The 9,935-nt window shown below is 38.6% G+C and overlaps 1 pseudogene; it reads right to left on the minus strand.

The window, feature by feature from the left end:
• Positions 1 to 3,954: 3,954 nt before the first annotated feature.
• Positions 3,955 to 6,928, minus strand: LOC127195312 (acidic leucine-rich nuclear phosphoprotein 32 family member E-like; annotated as a pseudogene).
• Positions 6,929 to 9,935: the final 3,007 nt, after the last annotated feature.

Genomic DNA, 9,935 nt, shown 5'->3' on the forward strand with positions numbered 1-9,935 from the left:
ATGGCCAACGGTAAATGTGAGTCAGTTAACTTGTGTGTGAATTGAAGAATAAGTTTTAATTATTTCATAAACTGAAACATAAAATGGGAAGGAATAAAAAGCTTGTGTCAAAGGAGGGCAATGCTTCCAGAAAATAGAGGGGGAGTTTAAAAATTAATTGTTTGATTCTAATTAGAAAATTACAACCTTTAGAGGCATAGAGGCTACAGAAACTCTGATTTTATTTGCATATTTTATATAAATGCTACAAATGAAGCTCTACACAAAGGTTATTTAATGTTTATCAACTTATAACTCAAACGTTTCCTCAAATAAGTGAAAATTTATACCATAAATCAGGTAAAGTGGAACCTAATTGAGAGAGGAGCAAAAAGAGTCAAAATAGTTTTTTTAATTATTAGGTTTAAAAGGATAAATTTCGAATAGCTTCTATAGCAGCAGAAGACAAACTTCTAGGCTTTTGTTTTGCTTAGCAAACTGGCAGTCCAGACTAACCCTGGGGATACCTGTGTCCCCGATCCTCTGGCCAAACTTCTAAGAAATGGGATAGGGCCTCAGAAAAACACAATTGATCTCTAAACCATCTAACAAAGAAAAAAATGTATAATTTGGTTCAAATGTATCTATGCCAATGATACTTTATCCTAAATCATTTCCATTTTCTTTTTTTCTTATTAACAACGCTTCAATTTATTCAAAACAATTCCATTTCAAACACTTGTTATAGCAGTCATAAAATAAAAACAAACAAACCCAAAACACATCATCAGTACTGCCCATCCTTGTGTTTACCACAAGTTGCACAAGAGTATTAACTACAAAGTCTCTAAGGACTTAACACACTGTATACACATGCAGTACAGAGTGGTAGAACAGAACCCAGAATTTATATAAAATAGAAAACCCACCCTTGCTTATTTGCATGAAAATACCTCCAACAAAGCTAAATAAGTCTTAGCAATTATCTGGAGGCCCTATGTGTTGTTTTTAAACCCAAGAACTCTAATTTTGATTGTGTAATAGATGATTGATAAGAAAATATCAACATCAGCCTACAGACTGGGAAAAAATCTTCACCAACCCTACATCTGACAAAGGTCTAATATCCAAAATATATAAAGAACTCAAGAAATTAAACACCACCAAACTGAATAACCCAATTGAGAAATGGGGCTTGGAACTAAACAGAGAATTCTCAACAGAGGAGTATCAAATGGCAGAGAAACACTTAAAGAAATGCTCAACCTCCTTAGTCATCAGGGAAATGCAAATCAAAACAACTCTGAGATTCCATCTTACACCCATCAGAATGGCTAAGATCAAAAACTCAAGCGACACCACATGCTGGCGAGGATGTGGGGAGAGAGGAACACTCCTTCATTGCTGGTGGGAATGCAAACTAGTACAGCCACTTTGGAAATCTATCTGGTGCTATCTCAGAAAAATGGGGATAGGGCTTCCTCAAGACCCAGCTATTCCACTCCTTGGAATATACCCAGAAGATGCTCCAGCACACAACAAGAAAATTTGCTCAACCATGTTCATAGCAGCCTTATTCATAATAGCCAGAACATGGAAACAGCCTAAGTGTCCATCAGTAGAAGAGTAGATAAAGAAACTGTGGTACATATACACTATGGAATACTACTCAGCTATTAAAAACAAGGAATTCCCAAAATTTGTGGATAAATGGATTGAGCTAGAAATGATCATAATGAATGAGTTAACCCAGAAGCAGAAAGAATCAAATGGTATATACTCACTTATATCTGCATACTAGCCCAAGGGGCATGTCCCACGAAAGCCTTCACTTACCAGGAAACTGGGACAGAGGGGAGGGCATCCTATTGGGACTCTAAATGAGAGATGCATGGGAGAATAGCAAAATAAAAGGATACAGAGGGTCCTAGAAATCTACAAGTAGAACAATATGATAGGCAGATTTGGGCCCAGGGGTCCTGCTCTAACTAAGGCACCAGCCAAGGACAATACAGGAGGTAAACTTTAAACCCCTTCCCAGATCTAGCCAATGGTCAGAATATTCTCCATAGTTGAGTGGAGAGTGTGATATGACTTTCTCATGTACTCTGGTGCCTCACATTTGACCATGTCCCCTGGAGGGGGAGACCTGGTGGCACTCAGAGGAAGGACAGCAGGTAGCCAAGAAGAGACTTGATACCCTATGAGAATATACAGGGGGAGGTAATCCTCCTCAGGAACAGTCGTAGGGGAGGGGAATAATGAAAAAATGGGGGGGGGGGAGGAATGGGAGGATACAAGGGATGGGATAACCATTGAGATGTAACAAGAATAAATTAATAAAAAAAAAGAAAATGTCAACATATTGATTTCCCTTTTAAAAATAAGCAGTTATTTTGGACCTGGCATAGTGTGCAAAAACAATTATTACAGACAAAAAGCAGATATTGCAATTTCTGAAAGAAGGATACAAAGGTGATCCCAGTGCTTGCACTGAATTTATCACACATTTATTTCAGTCAGGTATGCAACTTTGTTAGCTTCTCTGTGAATAATTTCATATTTGTTATTTTAAAACTCCCCATCAAACATCTTAACTTGAAAAAGCAACAGCCCTACTATTATGAGCAATTACTATATGTCCCAGTAGAGAGGCAGAATAATCTGATACTAAAAAACCAAACAAACAAAAAATACCCACAAAAACCCAGATCTACAAAACAAAAAGAAAACAAAAAATTATGATTTAAAAAACGATTGCCTAGCACATGGGTCCTCCGGGACAAAAAGGAGAGGAACCTTAGCCCAAATGCTTTTCTATTTTTCAGACATCCACCTGAAATAAATACCAGGGTCAAGATTGATTTTCAAACAGTCCTCCTAATGCCACTATATTCCAATCAAATGCTTCCTATGATCACACTTTCAAACTATAGGAAGAAAAATCAAAAGGTTCCACTCAGAAACATAATAAATGCTTCACAGTGTTGGTATCCAAATCACCTAGGAAAACAACTTAGAAATTAGACTTGAATACGTTATTGGCAGGCGATGAGTCTTGCCTGAGAAAGGAGAATGCAGCCTCCTTATCCTAACACGGCCTCATGCTGTCAACAACAGTAAGCAAATCCTTGTCTCAATACTCACTGTAGCTCGACAAATACTCTACTTCACGTCCTTCACTTCATTTGTTTAACCCAGATGGCCGAGGTACAGAGAGGAATGGGGCAGGACAAGGTGGTGGTAGAGAATCAGTTGGGAGAGAATGCACACCTGAAACCCAACTACCTGATGGCTCAGTCACCCACAGGAAGGGCCTGACTGGTCATGCGCGGTGGTACATGCCTGCAATCCCAGCACTCAGGGAGGCAGAGGCCAGGCTGGTGGACAAAGAGGGTCCCGGACAGCCAAAAAAGGAAGGTCTTGACTGCGAGTCTGGACTTACATCATTATCAGGCTCTGTAAAGCCTTGAACTGGATCACTGAACAGAACCTCCTAGTCTATGACCTATACCGCTGAAGAGAACCATCTCTCTCTGCTTCTACTTTCCTAATTGTGACCGGAAAGCCCGCCAATGCCCTCACCCTACCCGAAAAAAAAAACTGCCTTCAAACTAACGATATCTGAATCACCCCTAAAAAAACATCAATTTTATCATTCAAGAGACTATTACCACTTCAATTACAGCTGAGTGTAATTTGTTAATTTATAAATTAATTATAAACTTTAAAACATTATGAATCAAATGTAGCAAAATACACCTCTGCAAAAGCAACCATGCTTTAATTATGGCCTAAAAATGTCTAGTATGTTAAGCATGAATTATAAAAATCCAGACTCTAAATACAATGCTAGAGAATCTCACAACGGAAAGGATGAAAATTCTTTATACGTACATTATGATCAACAGACTAGCAAATCTTAATCGGAACGATAAGGCCAAAATAGTGAAACCACACTTTTTCCATAAAAAGTTACACATCATCTCCTATAGAGACAGCTATCATACATAAAGAAACAAAGACAATGTGCTTGCTCTTCTGCTTGCCCAGGAGCACCAGGCATCCTCTTCCTGGGTTCTCGTCGTCATCTTCCTCTCCATCATCTTCAGCATATCACTCCCTCTTCTCTCCCCACAGATCCTCTTCTTCCTTGTCTTCCTCCTCCTCCCCTTCATCAACGTAATCATCATCATCATCTTCACCCTGAATTTCTTTTTTCATTAAGTATGAGAGACCTACCTCCTTTTCTCCCTCTCTCATTTCTGAACTGGCTTCATCCTCATCCTCATCCTCATCTTTCTCCTCTTCATATCCTCCAGGTGGACCAGCTTCATCTTCTTCCTCAACTTTATTTCCATCTTCATCGTCCTCCCCTTCCAAGTCAGACGCCTCATCCAAGTACGTGATGTGCTGCAGGAGTTCGAAAATGCTTTCTCTGTAATCTTCCAGGTTTGCGACCTCACAGTTAAACAAGTCAAGACTTTTCAAATTTTTAAGATTTTGCAGTGCTTGGACTGTGCTGAGATCTTTAATTTTGCTTCCACTCAGACTGAGGTAGGTAAGATTCAGATATTTCTCTGCCTGGGCTTCCAGACCTCCAGAAATTATATTGTCACTAAGTTTCAACTTCCGCAGTTTATTCAAGCTGAGAAGCCAGGCCAAGGAACTTAGCCCCACATTGGCCCTAGTAAGAAACTTCAGCTATTTAGAGGTGTCATTCAGGCCTTCTAGTTCCCCATTGACACACAAGCAATAATCAAGGGCTAACTCTGTCACCTCCTCTGGGGCTCTCTGTTCTTCAACTCCAGGTTAATCTTCTTCGTCTCCGTGTCCTACTCCTTTCCTTGCCTGCCCTCCTCCTACCCTCAACCCTTAAAAATCTCTAGGGTCTGGAGATGAATGAAAAGAGATGCAAAGAAAGTGTGGGGGCGGGGGAGGAAGAAAAGAATAGCACATGAGTCCGACGACTTGGAACTAATTCAGCTGCCCCACCTCCTAGTATACACACACACACACACACACACACACACACACACACACGTGCCCGCACACTCGGGCATGCACACACTGCCACACACACAGAGACAGGCATGTGCCAGCAGCTCCTTCCCCTTCCATCTCCATTTTTATAAGCATATCCAAGCATTGACTTTTCCCTAAAATGTCTGAGGATTTTTCCAATACTTGAATTGGTGATTCCATTAGGAACATAAATTTAAATGTTATACTTATATTTTAAAGCTGAGGAATGCATAGCTTGTGCATTAAAAAAAAAACAATCAAAATGGACTAAAGACTTTAATATAAAGTCTAAATCAGGGCAACTGTTTAAAAAAAAAAAGCAAGAAAAACACTTCAAGATACAATACAGGTAAACAATAATGCTCTGAAAATGATTGCAGTAGTACAGAAGATAATCCTCCAATCCAGGAATGCTATTAGATTAAATTCAAAAGGTTTACCACAGCAAAAGAAGCTATTAGCAGAGTGTAAAGGCCTAGTAAAGACAGTGAGAAAAATGTTTGCCCTTAGTGTTCTAGACAGGAGCTAGCTAGCAAGTAAAAGATAGGATAATTTGCAATAGTTAAACAACAGAAAGGTGAAGAAGAACAAATGGCCAATAACTATATTACAAGATATGCAGATTAGAACGTTCTAGAAACTTAATCCCACCTCAGTCAGAATGGCTATCATCAAGAGAACAAGACACAACAAACGTTGGCATTGTTATTTGCTGTTATTGGAAACATAAATTGGAGCAGCAACTATAGAAATCAGTATGTAGGGTCCTCAAATTATATTTATTTATTCTTCTCTCATATATTACATCCCAAATGCAGTTTCCTCTACCCCACAGTCCTAGGCCCCATTCACTCTACCTCAGTTTCTATTCAGAAAAGGGCATGCCTCACAGGAATATAAACCAAACAGCATATCAAGGAGCAGTAGCATTAGGTATTACCTCTGGTATTAAGGCTGGGAGGAAAAGGGTCCCCAAAGCAGTCAAAATAGTGAAAAACAACCCCTGCCCTCACTGTGAGAAGTCCCACAAGAAGACAAAGCTACAAAACTGTAACATATATGCAGAGATCGTAGGTTAAACCTATACAGGGCAACTGATTATCAGTTTGGTCTCTGTTCATTGTATGGGTTTGGTGTCCTTGACCCCTGTGATTCCTATTGTCCTTCCTAACCGTCTCCTCAAGGATTGTCCTGGCCCTTCTTAATGTTTGGCTGTGGGTCTCTGCTTCTGTTTCCATTGGTTGCTGGATGAAGCCTTTGTGATGAAAATTGTGCTAGGCTGTTGCATACAAGTATAGCAGAATACCACTAAAAATCAGTTCACTAACTTTTTTTTTTTTTTTCCTGGTCCTGTATGGTTCTATCCTGGGTCTCTGGCACTATCCATCATCCTCTAGGTAAGCTCCCTCTCATGGCATGCGTCTCAAGCTGAACCAGTCACTCCTATGATTTCTTTCTTTTTCTTTTTCTTTCTTTCTTTCTTTTTTTTTTTTTTTTTTTTAGGTTTTTCAAGACAGGATTTCACTTGCAGTCCTGACTGTCCTGGACTCGTTTTGTAGACCAGGCTGGCCTAAAACTCAGAAATCTGCCTCCATCTGCCTTGCAAGTGTTGGGATTAAAGGTATATGCCACCAAACTTTGCCACTCTCATAATTCCTGTGCCATCTTTACCCTAGTACATCTTGTAGGCAGGACAAATTCTAAATCAAAGGTTTTGAGGATGGGTTTGTGTCTCAGTCCTTCTACTGGAAGCCTTGCCTGGTTCCAGGGGCTGACTTGCTCAGGATCCCTATTCACCATTACTAGGAGTCTTAGCCATGAGATCCTTAGAGATTCCTGGGAGTTCAATCTTCACTAGGTTTCTAGCTTGTCCCTGAGATATCTGTGAATTCCATTTCCGGTTGTCTTTCTCAGTACCCTCCATCCTCCCCTCACCTGACCCATCCTGTTCCTATCCCTACCAGTTGCCAGTGAGTATGTGTGCTTGTGATTCATTGAGGTCTGATTTCTCTGCTAGTCCAAATTTTGAATGAAGCCAGTATGTGCCCGTGGATCATATCATTCTTAGTAGATATTTCAGAAGGCTTCAGAAACTTATTTCCATGATTTTTCTAGGTTTTAAAATAGTCTCCAGAGAAAAAATAAGAAGCAGCTCTAACCACTAGGATAGAAAATTAAGTAAAATATATGCCAGAGACTAGGAAAATGATTGATTTCTAGAACTGGGCAGATCAGTGATTTCTAGATGAGGTGTGCACATTTATAACGTAAAGAAAGTATGGATGGTTTTCTTCCCATATTCCTTCTTTCCCACCTCCTATCCTCCTCTTGCTCTTTTCCTTTATGTGGAAAGTGGTTGGAAATAATATGTGAAAAGGAAGAGAAAGTAGAGATGCTCTTTTTTCCCTCATTCCATATCATTTAAAGTATCTTTCTAGATAACAAGAGTCACGATGGGTAAAGAGCTGACTAAGCAACAAAAGAGAGATCTGTGATTGCCTAGAACCTACCTTTGTCCTTTAATAGTCTCAAAACTTCAGGAAGCTTACACCAAGGTTCTGATGGACCTGCTAATTATTCTAGCATACCAAGGATCTCTTTAGCAAACCTATTCTTAACAGAATAGAGGTATTAAGCACATTTGTCTGCTTATATCTATATATCTATATAGATATATAGATATCTATATTGATCTGACATCTGTTACATTCAGTCTAGAGATTTACTTAAAGAGGGAAAGCATGGTTAATCCAACAGACCACAGCTTCAGAGGAGTGGACAGGAATCTTAGAATGACTTCCTGGTGAGAGCTGCTATTGTCCCAACACACTGGGACCCCTTCTTTTAGTTTATTCTCTTTAAGAGGAATTCAACAAATCCTAGTTATTGAAATTTGCTCAGTATCACAAGTTGATTTTAATGTTCTATCAGAGGGAATCAAATCATATTTCTATCATAAAGTGTTCTATGCTAGAATACTCCTACTCTCAGAAGATATGTTCATACGTGACAAATGTTATGCCAGTATTGCCTGTCCTCCATTTATTTTGTTAATGAATAAAGCCACTGTTACAAAGGTAAATGCAACACAATTTTTCTAATTAATGCATAATTTACAAAAGAAATGATCAATATTTATAATTGCCTAATGATAGTAGATACCAACTGACAATATTCCAAATGTTAGCTATGACTTGCTTCAGTCCAATAACTCCAGCAGCAGCAGGGGTTTTGTCACAATAGTGTTATATACCTAGACACAAGTCTATCCAGAGTACGTTTATTCTTAAAAATCACTTATGTTCTGACAAAAAATATGCAAAGATTGTAATAAAAATACAAATGAAATTGCTTCTCTGGGTGTGTTCAAAAGATTGTGCTTATATTAAGATCTTTTGACAAAACTTGGAATTATACATTTGTTAACTAATACTGTGTGTGTGTGTGTGTGTGTGTGTGTGTGTGCGCGCGCGCGCGCGCCCCGAGTGTTTTACAAAAATAATACTAGTTCACCATTCCAATTCAAGAAATGGAGAAATTATAAATGTACCTCTATGTTCAATAGGCTGTTTTAGGGCATAAATTACACATTCTTTATCTCCTAATAAACTTGGATAAAAATCACCCTTGGCTCCATGCCCAGGTTTTTAAACAGAATGCTATAATTCCTATAATGACATTTGGTTTATACATAACAGCTTGATGTGACAGGATTAATAGATTCTCCCAGAGAATACGCAGACCTCAGAAATCTAATCATTTATCTTATTCTAGTGCACTGCGCCTTGGCAATCAGACACTTATTATAATTGAATAAAGGTAGAACAGGATCGGAACCAGTCTTCTCCAGCCTCAACTGCAATCAGCAAGAAGAGTAGTTTATTTCCTATAATAACTTTGGTTACAACTAAATGAGGTTTAACACCTTGATAAATATAACTCATATATTTCATTAAAAAACAATAGGCAACGAAGCTAAGTCTTCTATTGAAAAGTATTACACTTGAAAACTGCAGCGTACTCCTAGTAAAATGGCACAATTCAAGGAAAGCGGGCAAATACCAAGCAATCTCATGATGACCGTTATGTTTGCTTTTGTGCAATATTTTGCGCAATCATTAAAATCAAGGTAACAATAATATTTTAGCCATTTCAATAGCCATAAGATTCCTATTACTTTGGCTAGGAACGTTTTCCTTGCATGATTGGTTGACAATATCCAAAGGATAATTTTAGGTCCTAGAGAATTAAACACAGGTCTATTTTTATGAGGTAGGACAGATTGGAAACCATTCTTCCTGCTTGTTCCAGTGAAATTGGAAATGCAGAGAATGTGTGCCATATGTGGGACAAGTGTCATGAAGCCCATCTGAATTATGCTTCATACCCATCTTTATAGCCTAATGTTCAATGATATCCATTTTCTTGGCAGTATTGCACTCATCAAAACCAAGTTATTGACACTTACATCTCAGGGATAAATCAAACCTGCAGACAAAACAGATGGTGGCTGCAGAGAACCTGTGTGATAGAGTCGAATAATGTTCTTGTTTTCCACTTTAGGATATCACTTTAATGCTATCCTGAAACAATGGTATAACATCGTTCCAATTAAACGATCTTAAAATAAGATATAAAAAATACAGGTGATCCCATTCTGTCTTGTGTATCAGGAGTTGACAGGCTGAAATTGAGCAGAAGTAGCTTAAATTTAGCATTCTTACCTAGTTGTATAAGACCTGAGAGCAGAAATTGGATTTGCTTCACTGGAGTCAATTAGGAAAGACTCAATGAGGAAGGACTGAGGAAAACTGACAGGACTCTGGGAGGTCTGGAAGTGTTGACTGCCATGGGCTTGGGTACAAATTAATGCATCTTCTTTCTGATATTAACTGTCAATTGATAAATTACAATAATAAATGGTACAGGTT

Source organism: Acomys russatus, chromosome 11 (assembly GCF_903995435.1).
Source record: "Acomys russatus chromosome 11, mAcoRus1.1, whole genome shotgun sequence".
NCBI classification, from domain to species: Eukaryota; Metazoa; Chordata; class Mammalia; order Rodentia; family Muridae; genus Acomys; species Acomys russatus.